This window comes from Saimiri boliviensis, chromosome 8, assembly GCF_048565385.1.
Source record: "Saimiri boliviensis isolate mSaiBol1 chromosome 8, mSaiBol1.pri, whole genome shotgun sequence".
Lineage (NCBI taxonomy): Eukaryota > Metazoa > Chordata > Mammalia > Primates > Cebidae > Saimiri > Saimiri boliviensis.
In genome coordinates, this window is record NC_133456.1 from 99,701,945 (window position 1) to 99,717,097 (window position 15,153).

At 40.5% G+C, this 15,153-nt stretch overlaps 1 long non-coding RNA gene across 2 annotated transcripts in view; it reads right to left on the minus strand.

Moving 5' to 3' along the window:
- LOC141585445 (uncharacterized) overlaps positions 1–15,153 on the minus strand; it is a 70,215-nt gene that overhangs the window by 32,933 nt on the left and 22,129 nt on the right. The window lies entirely within an intron of this gene.

The following is a 15,153-nucleotide window of genomic DNA, read 5'->3' on the forward strand; positions in this document are numbered from 1 at the left end:
CTATAATAAAAAAGCAAGTGTTGGCCGGGTGCAGTGGCTCAAGCTTGTAATCCCAGCACTTTGGGAGGCCGAGGCAGGTGGATCACAAGGTCAAGAGATTGAGACCATCCTGGTCAACATGGTGAAACCCCGTCTCTACTAAAAATACAAAAAATTAGCTGGGCATCGTGGCGCATGCCTGTAATCCCAGCTACTCAGGAGGCTGAGGCAGGAAAATTGCCTGAAGCCAGGAGGCGGAGGTTGCGGTGACCCGAGATCGCGCCATTGCACTCCAGCCTGGGTAACAAGAGCAAAACTCCATCTCAAAAAAAAAAAAAAAAAAAAAAAAGCAAGTGTTGGTGAAGATATGGAGGAATTAGAACCTTCATACACTGCCCGTGAATGTTTAAAATGGCACAGCTACTTTGGAAAATGGTCTGGGACTTTCTTGAATGGTTAAATAAAGGTTACCTATGACTTGGGAATTTGTCCTAGGAACATACCCAAGAGAAGAGCTGCATTCTTTCTGGAAGCCCTGGTAAAGAATTTGTTCCTTGCCTTTTCCAGCACAGATTGTCTGTATTGTTTGGGTATGTGGTTTCATCTTTTATCTTCAAAACTAGCAATATAGCATCTTTCTCTGGCTCTGCTTCCATCATATGTCCTTGATTAAATTAGCTACAGGTCTATCTAGGCAGGTGATTTCTGCATTTCTAACTGAGGTACCAAGTTCATCTCATTGGGATTGGTTAGGCAGTGGGTCCAACTCACGGAGGGCAAGCAGAAGCAGGGTGGGGTGTCACTTTACCCAGGAAGTGTAAGGAGCTGGGGGCCTCCCTCCCTGAGCCAAGGGAAGCCTTGAGGTACTGTGCTACCCAGCTGGGTTACTATGCTTTTCCTACAGTTTTTGCAGTCTGCAGATCAGGAGGTTCCCTCATGTGTATACACCACCAGGGCCCTGGGTTTCGAGTACAAAACAGTGGCTGTTTGGGCAGACATTGAGCTAGCTACAGGAGTATTCTTTCATACCCCAGTGGCACCTAGAACCCCACTGAGACAGAATTGTTCATTCCTCTGGAAAGATGGGCTGAAGCCAGGGAGCCAAGAGGTATCTCACAGCAGGTCCCACTCCCATGGAGCCAAGCAAGCTATGAACCACTGAGGTGAAATTCTCACTGCCAGCACAGCAGTCTGAAGTCGACCTGGGAAGCTGAGCTTGGTATGGGGAGGGGCATCTGCCATTACTGAGGCTTTAATAGGCAGTTTTCTCCTGACAGTACTAAGGAGGCTGGAGATCTGGGCTGGGTGTGGCAAAGCAGCTGTGGCCAGATTGTTTCTCTAGATTCTCCTCACTGGGCAGGGCATCTCTGAGGGAAAGGTAATAGCCTCTGTCAGAGGCTTACAGACAAAACCCCCATCTGCATGGGACAGAGAACCTGAGGGAAGGGGCAGCTATGGGTGCAACTTCAGCAGATTTAATTGTTTCTGCCTACTGGCTCTGAAGGAAGCAATTGATCCTCACAAGAGAGATTCTCCCACCACAGCACACCAGCTCTGCTAAGGGAACAACTGCCTCCTCAAGTGGGTCCCTGGCCCCTGTGCCTCCCGACTGGAAGAGACCTCCCAACAGGGGTCAACAGACACCTCTCACAGGAGAACTGCAGCTGGCATCAGGCTGGTGCCCCTCTGGGAAGAAGCTTCCAGAGGAAGAAGCAGGCAGCAATCTTTGCTCCACTTGCGATACCCAGGCAAACAGGGTCTTGAGTAGACCTTGAGCAAAATGCAGCAGCTTGCAGAAGAGGGGCCTGACTTTTAGAAGAAAAACAAATGCAAGGAAGCTAAGAGCCTTGATAAAAGGTTACAGGAACTGCTAACTAGAAAAACCAGTTTAAAGAGGAACATAAATGACCTGATGGAGCTGAAAAACACACCATAAGAACTTTGTGAAGCAAACACAAGTTATCAATAGCCAAATAAAGTGGAAGAAAGGATAGCAGAGATTGAAGATCAACTTATTGAAATAAGGTATGAAGACAAGATTAGAGGAAACAAAGAATGAAAAGGAACAAAGCCTCCAAGAAATATGGAACTATGTGAAAACACCAAACCTACAACTGATTGATGTACCTGAAAGCGATGGGGAGAATGGAACCAAGTTGGAAAACACACTTCAGGATATTATCCAGGAGAACTTCCCCAACCTAGCAAGACAGGCCAACATTCAAATTCAGGAAATACAGAAAACACCACAAAGATACTCCTCAAGAAGAGCAACCCCAAGACACATAATCATCAGATTCTCCAAGGTTGAAACAAAGGAAAAATGTTAAGGGCCGCCAGAGAGAAAGGTCAGGTTACCTGCAAAGGGAGGCCCATCAGATTAACAGCAGATCTCTCTGCAGAAACCAGACAAGCCAGGAGAGGGTGGGGGCCAATATTCAACGTTCTTAAACAATTTTCAACCCAGAATTTCATATCCAGCCAAACTAAGCTTCATAAGTGAAGGAGAAATAAATCCTTTCCAGACAAGACAAGCAAATGCTAAGGGATTTTGTCACTACCAGGCCTGCTTTATGAGAGCTCCTGAAGGAAATAATAAATATGGAAAGGAAAAACTGTTATCAGCCACTGCAGAAACATACTAAAATATAAAGACCAATGGCACTATAAAGAAACTGCATCAACCAATGTGCAAAATAGCCAGCTAACTTCATGACAAGATTGAATTCATACATAACAATATTAACTTTAAATGTAAATAGGCTAAATGCCACAATTAAAAGACAGAGACTGGCAAATTGGATAAAGAGTCAACACCCATCAGTGTGCTGTATTCAGGAGACCCATCTCACATGCAAAGATGCACGTAGGCTCAAAATAAAGGGATGGAGGAAGATTTGCCAAGCAAATGGAAAGCAAAAAAAAGCAGGGGTTGCAATCCTAGTCTCTGATAAAACAGACTTTAAGCCAACAAAGATTTAAAAAAAAAAAAAGACAAAGTAGGGAATTATATAATTATAAAGGGATCAATGCAACAAGAGCTAACTATCCTAAATATATATGCACCCAATACAGGAGCACCCAGAATGATAAAACAAGTTCTTAGAGACCTACAAAGAGACTGAAACTCTCACACAATAATAGTGGGAGATATTTACACCCCACTGTCAATATTAGACAGATCAACCAGACAGAAAATTAAGGATATTCAGGACTTGAACTCAGCTCTGGACCAACCAAACTTAATATACATCTACAGAAGTCTCCACCCTAAATCAATAGAATACACATTCTTCTCAGAGCCACATAGCACTTATTCTAAAATCGACCACATAATTGAAAGTAAAACACTCCTCATCAAATGCAAAAGAATGGAAATCATAATAAACTGTCTCTCAAACCATAGTGCAATCAAATTATAACTCAGGATTAAGAAACTCACTTAAAGCCACACAACTACCTGGAAATTGAACAACTTGTTCCTGAATAACTACTGGGTAAATAACGAAATTAAGGCAAAAATAAAGAAGTTCTCTGAAACCAACAAGATCAAAAAGACAGTGTACCAAAATCTCTGGGACTTGGCTAAAGCAGTGTTTAGAGGGAAATTTATAGTACTAAATGCCCACATCAGAAAGCTGGAAAGATGTAAAATTGATACCCTAACATCACTATTAAAAGAACTACAGAAGCAAGAGCAAACAAATTCAAAAGCTAGCAGAAGACAAGAAATAACTAAGATCAGAGCAAAACTGAAGGAGATAGAGACATGAAAAACCCTTCAAACAATCAGTGAATCCAGGAACTGGGTTTTTGTTTGTTTGTTTGTTTTTAAGGATTAACAAAATAGATGGACCACTAGTTGGAATAATAAAGAATAAAAGAAAGAAGAATCAAATAGACACAATAAAAAAATAATAAGGGGGATATCACCATTGATCTCACAGAAATATAAACTACCTTCAGAGAATACTATAAACATATCTATGCAAATAAACTAGAAAATCTAGGGAAAAAATGGATAAATTTCTAGGCACATACACCCTCCCAAGACTAAACCAAGAAGATGATGTATCCCTGAATAGACCAATAACAAGTTCTGAGATTGAGGCAGTATTTAATAGCCTACCAACCCAAAAAAGCCAGAAGGATTCACAGCCAAATTCTACCAAAGGTACAAAGGACTGGTCCCATTCCTTCTTAAACTATTCCAAACATTAGAAAAAGAGGGACTTCTCTCTAACTCATTTTATGAGGCCAGCACCATCCTGATTCCAAAACCTGACAGAGACACAACAAAAAAAGAAAATTTCAGGCCAATATCCCTGATGAACATTGATGCAAAAATCCTCAATAAAATACCGGCAAATCAAATCCAGCAACACATCAAAAAGCTTATCGACCATGATCAAGTCAGCTTCATCCCTGGGATGCAAGGCTGTTTCAAAATACGCAAATCAATAAAAGTAATTAATCACATAAGCAGAACCAATGACAAAAACCACATAATTATCTCAATAGATACAGAAAAAGCCTTTGATAAAATTCAACACCCATTCATGCTGAAAGCTCTCAATAAGCTCGGTATTGATGGAATGTATCTCAAAACAGTAAGAGCTATTTATGACAAACCCATAGCCAATATCATACTGAATGGGCAAAAGCTGGAAGCATTCCCTTCAAAAACTGATGCATGACAAAGATGCCATCTCTTGCCACTCCTATTCAACATAGTATTGGAAGTTTTGGACAGGGCAATCAGCCAGAGAAAGAAAAAGGGTATTCAAATAGGAAGAGAGGAATTCGAATTGTCTCTATTTGCAGATGACAAATATGACTGTATATTTAGAAAACCCTATTGTTTCAGCCCAAAAACTCCTTAAGCTGATCAGCACCTTTAGCAAAGTCTAAGGATGTAAGATACATGTGCAAAATCACAAGCATTCCTATACACCAACAATAGACAAGCAGAGAGCCAAATCATGAGTGAACTCCCATTCACAATTGCTAAAAAGAGAATAAAATACCTAGGAATACAACTCATAAGGGACACAAACGACCTCTTTAAGGAGAACTACAAACCACTGCTCAAGGAAATAAGAGAGGACACAAATAGAAAACATTCTATGCTCACGGACAGAAACAATCAGTATCATAAAAATGGCTATACTGCCCAAAGTACTTTATACTTTCAATGCTATTCCCATCAAGCTACCATTGACTTTCTTCACAAAATTAGAAAAAAAACTAAACTTCATATGGAACCAAAAAAGAGCCTGTACAGCCAAGACAATTCTAAGCAAAAAGAACAAAGCTGGAGGCATCACACTTCCTGACTTCAAATTATACTACAAGTCTACAGTAACCAAAACAGCATGGTACTGGTGCCAAAACAGATATATAGACCAGTAGAACAGTACAGAGACCTCAGAAATACCATCACACATCTACAACCATCTGATCTTCAACAAACCTTACAAAAACAAGCAACGGGGAAAAGATTTGCTATTTAATAAATGGTGCTGGGAAAACTGACTAGCCATATGCAGAAAACAGAAACTGGACCACTTTCTTACACCTTATACAAAAATTAACCCAAGATGGATTAAAGATTTAAATGTAAAACCTAAAACCATAAAAACCCTAGAAGAAAACCTAGGCAATACCATTCAGGATATAGGCATACGCAAGGACTTCATGACTGAAATACCAAAAACAATGCAACAAAAGCCAAAATTGACAAATGGAATCTAATCAAACTAAAAAGCTTCTGCTCAGCAAAAGAAACCACCATCAGAGTGAACAGGCAACCTGCAGAATGGGAGAAAATGCTTGCAAGCTACCCATCTGACAAAGGCCTAATATCCAGAATCTACAAAAAACTTAAATTTACAAGAAAAAAAACATTCCATCAAAAAGTGGGCGAAGAATATGAACAGATACTGTTCAAAAGAAAGCATTTATGTGGCTAATATACATTTAAAAAGCTCATCATTGCTGGTTATTAGAGAAATGCAAATCAAAACCACAAAGAGAAACCATCTCATGCTAGTTCCTAATGGTGATGTTTAAAAAGTGAGAAAACAGGCTGGGCGCAGTGGCTCATGCCTGTAATCCCAACACTTTGGGAGGCCAAGGCAGGTGGATCATGAGGTCAGGAGATCGAGACCATCCTGGCCAACATGATGAAACTCTGTCTCTACTAAAAATATGAAAAAATTAGCTGGGCATGGTGGTGTGCACCTACAGTCCCAGTTACTCAGGAGACTGAGGCAGGAGAATCACTTGAACCCAAGAGGCAGAGGTTGCAGTGAGCCAAGATCATGCCACTGCATTCCAGCCTGGTGACAGAGTAAGACTCCATCTTAAAAAAACAAAACAAAACTCCAGAAACAACAGATGCTGCAAAGGCTGTGGAGAAATAGGAAGGCTTTTACACTGTTGGTGGGAGTCTAAATTAGTTCAATCATTATGGAAGACAGTGTGGCAGTTCTTCAAGGATCTAGAACTAGAAATACCATGTGACCCAGCAATCCCATTACTGGGTATATACCCAAAGGATTATAAATCATTCTACTATAAAGACACATGTACATGTATGTTTATTGCAGCACTATTTACAATAGCAAAGACTTGGAACCAACCCAAATGCCAATCAATGATAGATGGGACAAGGAAAAGGTGGCACACAGACACCATGGAATACTATGCAGTCATAAAAAAGAGTGAGTTCATATCCTTTGCAGGGACATGGATGAAGCTGGAAGCTATCATCCTCAGCAAAGCAATACAGGAAGAGAAAACCAAACATCACATGTTCTCATTCATAAGTGGGAGCTGAACAATAGAACAACTGGACACAGAAAGGGGAACATCACACACTGGGGCCCGTCAGAAGGGTGGGGGGGCAAGGGAAAAGAGAGCATTAGGACAAACACCTAGTGCCCGTGGGGCTTAAAACCTAGACGACAGGTTGATATGTGCAGCAGACAACCATGACACGTGTATACATACGTAACAACCCTGCATGTTCTGAACATGTATCCCCAGAACTTAAAAAAAAAAAAAAAACCAAAAAACCTAGATGGCATCATCTTTTAATAGAAATAAAGCTATTTCATCTACATTGAATATTGTTGTTTAGCTAGGTGCAGTTGCTCGTGCCTGCAATTTCAGCGCTTTGGGAAGCCAAGGCAGAAGGATCACTTCAGCCCAAGAGTTCAAGACCAGCCTGTGCAACATAATGAGATCCCACCTCTACAAATTTTTTTTTAAGGTAACCAAGTATGCTAGTGTATGCCTGTGATCCTAGCTACGCAGGAGGCTGAGGGGAGAGGATTGCTTGAGCCAGGAGATTGAAGCTGCTGTGAGCTGTGATCATACCACTACACTCCAGCCTTGGCAACAGAGCAAGACTCCCGTCTCCTCCCACTGCCACCCCCCATGCCCCCCACCCCAAAAATAAATTATGTCACTACCTTTATCAGTTTCTCAGCTAGGTCTCTAGGTAACTCACTGCAGCTTCTCCATCAGCATTGCTGCTTCACCTTGCACTTTTGTGTTTTGGAGATGGTTGCTGTCCTTAAATCTCATGAATCAACCCCTGCTAGCTTCCAACTTTTCTTCTGCAGTTTTCTCACCTCATCAGCCTTCATAGAATCGAAGAGAGTTACAGCCTTGCTCTGGATTAGGCTTTGGTTTGAGGGAATACTGTGGCTGGCTTGGTCATCTATTCAGACCACTAAAATCTTCTCCATATCAGCAATAAAGCTATTTCACTTCCTTATCATTCAAGCTCTTTTCATTTCCTTCAAGAACTTTTGCTTTGTATTCACAACTTGGCTGTTTGATGCAAGAGACCTAGGTTTCAGCCTGACTTGGCTTTTGACTTGCCTGCCTTCCTAAGCTTAATCATTTCTAGCTTTTGATTTAAAGTGAGAGTTGTGGAATGCTTCCTCTCACCCGAACACTTAGAGGCCATTGCAGAGTCTTTAGCTGGCCAAGCTTCAATATTGCTGTGTCTCAGGGAAGGAGGCCCAAAGAGGGCAAGAGAAAGAGGGAGAGAGAGGGAGAGAGAAGGGGAGGGGGAGAGGGGAGAGAAAGGGGGAGTGAGGAGGGAGACAGGAAGGAATGGCTAGTCAGAACAGTTAGAACACACACAACATTTTAAGTTCAGCATCTTACATGGGTGGAGTCTATGATGCCCCAAAACAATTACAACAGTAATATCAAAGATCCCTGATCACAGATCACCATAACAAATCTATTAATAATTTGAAAGTTTGAAATATTTCAAGAATTCCCAAAATGTGACATGGAGACATGAAGTAAGCACAAGCTGTTGGGAAAATGGTGCTGATAGACTCAGGCTTACCGCAAATTTTCAACTTGTAAAAAATGTGGTACATGCAAAACTCAATAAAGTGAAGCACAATAAAACGAAGTATGCCTGTATTTCTCTTTTAACCTAAGATTTGTCCAATAGGAGGGTTTTTTTTTTTTTAGGTATTTAACTTCCAGGTAGAAGTGCCTTTTTGATTTGGTGTTTAATATCTAGCTTTACTGTGTTGTCTTTAGAAACTATGAGTAATATTTTCTTTGTGTCCTCACATATGAGCATGTTTCAGGAATGTTTCTGTATACTTAAAGAATGTATATTCTCAACCATCACAGAGTCACGTTTAATACATACACAAAATATCTACAGCATAATCAATAAGATAGATCTTTTACATCTTTAATTTTGCCCATCTGAACTGTCCTGGCAGGACCTATTTTGTACTGAGAATGGTTTCTTGTTCTCTTGTTAGTATTTCTCCTTGAACCTCCTGTAGTTTATTTTATATAGATAATGGGTGTATTATTTGTTGCATACACATTCATAATTGCTACATCTTCATCTTGAAATGTGACTTTTAGTGTTATAAAATTCCTTTGTCTCGTGTAATGCTTTTTCACTTGAAATTCCGCTTTCTCTACTATCAGAATCTAATTTTTTTCCCTTGCCTGGTAAAATCTTCCCCCCTTTATTTTCTGCTTTTTTCAATCACTACATCTTAGATGAGTCTCTTCTATACAGCACAGAGTTGTGTTTTACTTTATATGCACATTTGAATAGACAAATTATGCCCATTTGCTTATTTTTGTGCCTGAAAAAGTGTGGTCTTAATTCTCTTACATGCTTTGTTACACTTGCTACATGTGATGTGTTATATTTATTGCGTTTCTTTCTGTATTAGATGTGTTCTCTTTGCTTACATTTTCTTGGAGTATTTAGGAAGGTTTGCATTTTTATTCTTCTGGTTACCTTGATGTCAGCATTTTTGTAATGGCCTAATTGACTCTTTTTATTAATCTCTTACTATCTTCTAATAGGTTTCCTTTGACACCCATTATGTCTATAGCAATCAATAATCCTGTGCTACTTTCCCTTCTGTCTCTGTCCTCTTCCCACTGAGTCTTATTCTACTTTTCAGAACATCAAAATAAGCCTAGTAGTCAAGGAACTGATTTCATTAACTACTATGGATTTTTATATCCATAACCCCATCCTTATTTTAGCCTGGGCGCTAGAATTAAATATAGGAAATGCTCACCACAGTCCTTTTACCAAAGTTTTCTCAAGTTTCTTTTATTTGGAAGCAACTCATCCACTAGTACAGGAGTGGGCAAGCTTTTTCAATAACAGATCTGATAGTAAATATTTTAGGCTTTGTGGAAATCCTTTGAAATTACTCAGCCCTGCTACTGTAGTGCAAAAACAGACATCGGCATTACATAAATGAATTGGTGTGGCTGCATGCCAATAAAATTTTATTTAGATAAATAGGCACCAGGCCAGTTTGCTGACCACTACGTTAATAGGTTTCTTAGGAAAAGCACCTGTCTCCCATATTCCCCAAGTTCTCATACATTCAGAACTGTTTTTCTATAGCCTTGATACTTGAAGGATGCCTGGCTCAATAATTTTTCTAGTTTATACTTTCTTAAGTTTCTTAAGAATGCTATTCCTCTATTAGCATTAAAAATTATCTTGTCTTTTTCCTTGCAGACCCTGAAGATTTCTTCTTTATCTCTGAAGTCTAATCATGTTATCAGGTCTGGCAGGCAGGCTCCAATGAGCCCATCCTCCTGATATCCATGCCTTTGTTTAATTATCTTTCCTCAAATGTGGGCTGGAGCAGTGACTTACTTCTAAAAAAAATAGAGTATGATAAAAACGAGATGCACTTGCAAGATTAGGTTAGGAAAGCACTCTGGCTTCCAGTCTTCACCCTCGCTTGCTCTCTTGAATGCTTTGATGACATTAATTTGTCATGTTGTAGGCTAACATACATTGAAGCCTACTAGACAAGGAACTGAAAACCTTAACAAGTAAGAGTTTTGAAGCAACAATATAAAGTCTTCCCTCAACTGAGCCTTCAAATGAAGCCACAGCCCTGACGGAGAAGTTATTTGCAGCTTCACAAGAGACCTTTAGGCAGAGGCACCTAGATAAGCCGCTCCTGGATACCTGACCCATAGACACTGAGGTAACTGTTTGCTATTTTAAGCTGCTAAATTTGGGGGTAATTTTTGTTACACAGTTTTACCTACACAGTTATAGGTAACACAATCATTATCTACATAGTTGTAGATAAAAATTATACAAGGGTTCTCAAAGTGGATCATCCCAGGTTAATTTTGAGGGTACCCAGTTGGTCCTTTCTTCCAAGTGGTAAAATACACATAACAGGAAATTTACCACCTCAACCCTTAATTGTACAGTTCAGTCGTGTTACAAACATTCACACTGTTGCACAACCAATCTCCATAACTCCTTTCTTCTTGCAAACCTGAAACTTAGTACCCATTAAACAACTCCCACTTTTCCCCTTACCCCAGAACTTGGCAACCACCATATTGCTTTCTGTCTCTGCAAACTTAGCTAATGTTACATTAAATATTTAAGTATTTCATGTAAGTGGAATCATATAGTATTTGTCTTTTCGTGACTGGCTGATTTCACTTAACATAATGTCCCAAGACTTCATCCATGTTAGAGCATGTGTCAGAATTTCATTTTCTAAGGCTGAGTAATATTTCATTACATGTAAACGCCATGTTTTGGTTAGACATTCATCTATTTTTAGCTACTGTAAATAATGCTATTATGAACCAACTGGTCTTTCTTCCTTCTTCTCTTCTCTTCTCTCCTTTCTATTTTTAGACAGGATCTTACTCTGTCACCCAGGCTGGAGTGCAGTAATTCCATCTTAGCTCACTACAGCCTCAAACTCCTGGTGAGATCCTCCCACCTCAGCCTCACAAGTAGTTAGGACTACAGACATGCATCACTGTGCCTGGCTAGTTTTATTATATATTTTTTTGTAGAGACAGGGTCTTGCTATTGTTGCCCAGGATGTTCTCAAACCCCTGGCGTCAAGGGATCTTCCCACCTCAGACTCCTAAAGTGTGGGGATTGAAGGCATGCACCACCTCACCCAGCCTGATTGGTCTTTTTAATAGGTAAATGCAGGGGTTTTTTTTCTAGAAACTTTTCTTAGATTATGATTTTAAATACTAGTTCACTTCCATTGCTTTGATCTTTTCCAGGGTGTCCTACTTTTCCTGTCTTCTGTTTCAACTAGTTTTGCTATAATCCTTTGTGTATCTTTCTTTACCTCATTTTCTGTCTCTTGGGTTTTTTCCTGGTTTTCCATATCTTTTCTTGAAATTTCATTTGAATTTATTCTTCCTTGGGCCACTTGAAATTGAATCTTTGTTTCTAGTAAGATTTTACAGTTTTTTACATTGTTTTCCTGAGTTTAATATTCCCTTGAATACTGGGTGAAAAGAGGAATTGTCATTTTTTCTGAAGGATCCTTAATTTTCCCCTCCTATTTTTTTTCCCTGTACTGCCACATCTCCAAAAAGTACTTTCCCTGCCTTACATTGCTGAGGCTTCCCCAGAAGCAATACTTTCTTCCTGCATACTTTCAAGTCAGTTTCCTCTGGCCAGTGCTATGAATTAGCAAGCCTTGACTTGCACTCAGTATTTTGCATTGGACTTTCTGGAGGAGACATTTTTCTGTTCTTTGCTCCCCTCTCCTCTTTTTTATTGAGTGTCTTAAGCTTCCTTTCTCCTGCTTTCCATACCCACAAGCTTACAGTGGAGGATGGACAGCAGGAGATGTTGTTTGAGTCTCTGTGTCACCCAGGGCTAGACTGCAGTGGCACCATCATTAGCCTTGACTGCCTGGGCTCAAGTTATCCTCCCACCTCAGTCTCTTGAGTAGCTGGGACTATAGGCATGCACTACCATGCCTGGCTAATTTTTTAATTATTTGTGGGATGAGATCTTGCTATGTCTCCCAGGCTGGTCTTGAACTCCTGGGCCCCAGTGATCTTCCCACCGTGTTGGAATTACAGGTGTGAGTCACTGTACCCAGCCAGGAGCCCTGTTTAAATTTGTTCTTTTTTCTTTTTTTTTTTTTCTTAAGAGAGAAAGTCTCACTCTGTCCCCCAGGCTAGAATACAGTGGTGCTATCGTAGCTCAATGCAGCCTTGAAATGCTGTCCACTTTTCAACTAAGCATCAACTCCTATTTGTAAGTCTCCTGCCCATCTCTCTCCTCAAAGGCCCATTTCTTTAGCCGACTGGCTATTCAACCTCTTCAACCTGGTTGTTTCAGAGGCCCTTACTCCCAAAACTCTGCAATCCTAAGCTAAATTCATGCTATTATCCCTCCCAAATCTTGAATTTCTCCAGTTTTTCCTATTTTATCCCACTCATTTAGGTATATAAGCCAAAATCTTGGAAGCCATTCCTTTCCAACTTCAATTACATCATGCTTCCCCAACATCCAAGATTCTCACACCCTCCTAATTCTCCTCCGAAAGAGCTCTCAAAATCCATCACTTCCCTCTGTGCCACAGCCTTGTTTAAGCAGAGTACATTCAGTTACTCAAGCCAGAAACCTAGGAACATTCATTACTCATTTATTTCCCTCACTACCACATTGTCTAGCAGCAAGTCCTGCTGCTGCTGCTTTCAAAATATCTCATTCTATCAACTTCTATTTCCACTGCTACGAGGCTGGCCCAGGCCACTGTCATCTCTCTCTGAGTATCCTCTTGCTTAAAGGTATATTCTCTTCCTACAAGGTAGATCAAACATACCACTCACATCTTTAAAGACCCTTCCATGGCTTCCCATAGTATTTAGGATAAAATCCACACTCTACACATGGCCTGCCTGGCCTTACTGAAATCACCTTGCCCCTGCCTGTTTCGTAGATTTTATCTCCCCCTCACCCAGCAGCTCCCTCCGGGCTCCAACTACACCTGATTTGTTGCTGTTTCTCAAACAAGCCTAGTTCTTTCCAACCCAGGATCTTTGTCTTTGCTCTTCTCAAATATTGGAATCTCCTTCCAGGAGGTGTCACTCATTCCTTGTGAATGTCACTCATTCCTTCTCATACTGAACATCCTGTGAAACTGAGGTTGTTCCATAATTCTTTATCATGATATTCTCTTTATTTCCATTATGATCCATCTCATGGCCTGTAATGTTTTTCATTTGTGCTGGTTTGCTTATCTTTTATTTTCTGCAAGTTCCCTGCTATAAGGTGGAAGCATAGGTACCATAGGTACATCTAGGCAAGGTATTTATGACATTTCTGGATGAGAAAGAAAGCTGCCAAAAGCAAATGGTGCTATTTTGCCTGAGATCTAAAGGATCCTATTCCAGAAAAGGGTGTGGAGTAGCTCATAAGAAGGGACTTTTTGGGAAGGCAGAACAGTAGACAGAGAGGTCTGAGAGAGCGTAGCATTTTCAAGTGGTTTCCCCTGGCTGACAGGTAAATTTGAAGGCCAGGCACGGTGGCTCATGCACGTAATCTCAGCACTTTGGTAGGCCAAGGTGGGAGACCAGCCTGAGCAACATAGCAAGATCCTGTCTCTATTTTTAAAAATTAAAAATTAGACAGAAGGCTGAGGCGGGAGGATCACTGGAGCCCATGGGATTGAGTATGCAGTGAGCCCTGTGCCACTGCACTCCACCCTGGACAACGGAGCAAGACCCTGTATTTAAAAAAAAAAAAAAAAAAAAAAAGTTGAAGGCCAAGAGTATTAGGAGGCTCAACAAGATGAGGCAGCACACACCGGATCATATCTGCAAATGACAGTCAGTACTCAATTTTCTCCCTTGACATAGCAATTCCAATAAGAATCTATCTGACATATACACTCAAACACGTGTGAAATAATGTCTGCACATTCACTGAAGCACTGTTTGTAATAGCAAATGTGGAAAGCAACTTCCATGTCTGGTAGAAGAGAACTGTTAAATAAATGAGATATTACCCAAAAAAGGGGCAACCACACAGCCCTTAAAAAGAATGAAGATGGGCTGGACTGGCTCACGCCTGTAATCCCAACACTCTAGGAAGCTGAGGCAGGTGGACTGCTTGAGGTCAGGAGTTCACGACCAATCTAGCCAATATGGCGAAACCCCATCTCTACTGAAAATACCAAAAATTAGCCGGGCATCATGGCACATGTCTTTAGTTCCAGATACTCAGGAGGCTGAGGCAGGATTGCTTAAGCCGGGAGGCACAGGTTGCAGTGAGCCGAGATTGCGCCACTACACTCAAGCCTAGACCACAGAGCAAGACTCCATCTCAAAAAAAAAAAAAAAAAAAAAAAAAAAAATTAGGATGCACATTTCAGTGTTAGATGTTAGAACGATCTGTCCAAGATTAACTAAAAAAATGAGAAAAACAACCACCATGGTGCCAAACAGTGTATAGAGGAAAAGTCCCTGTGTGTTTTACATGTATATGTAGAGGTACAGACTGCAGATACATAGAGTATCCCAGGGAGAAAATACAGGAAACCAGTTTCACTGCTTGCCCCCGGGGAGGGGAAGGAAACAGGTGGGAAGGACTTTCTCTCCATTATATATCCTTTTATTCCTTTTGCATGTTATTTACTTAGTTCAGAATACAAATTAAATCATAACTCTTTAAAAATGGGAAGATATTGAAATCAAGGGAAAGACCTTTGCCTTTTAAAATGTTATTTGTCATCACATGGAGCACTCACTATCTCCCCTGTTCTGGGAACTTCTTTCCATAAAAATAAAGAAGACAGTGAGGCTTGATGGTTGGGGGAGCCTGGAAGTTTCCTGGAC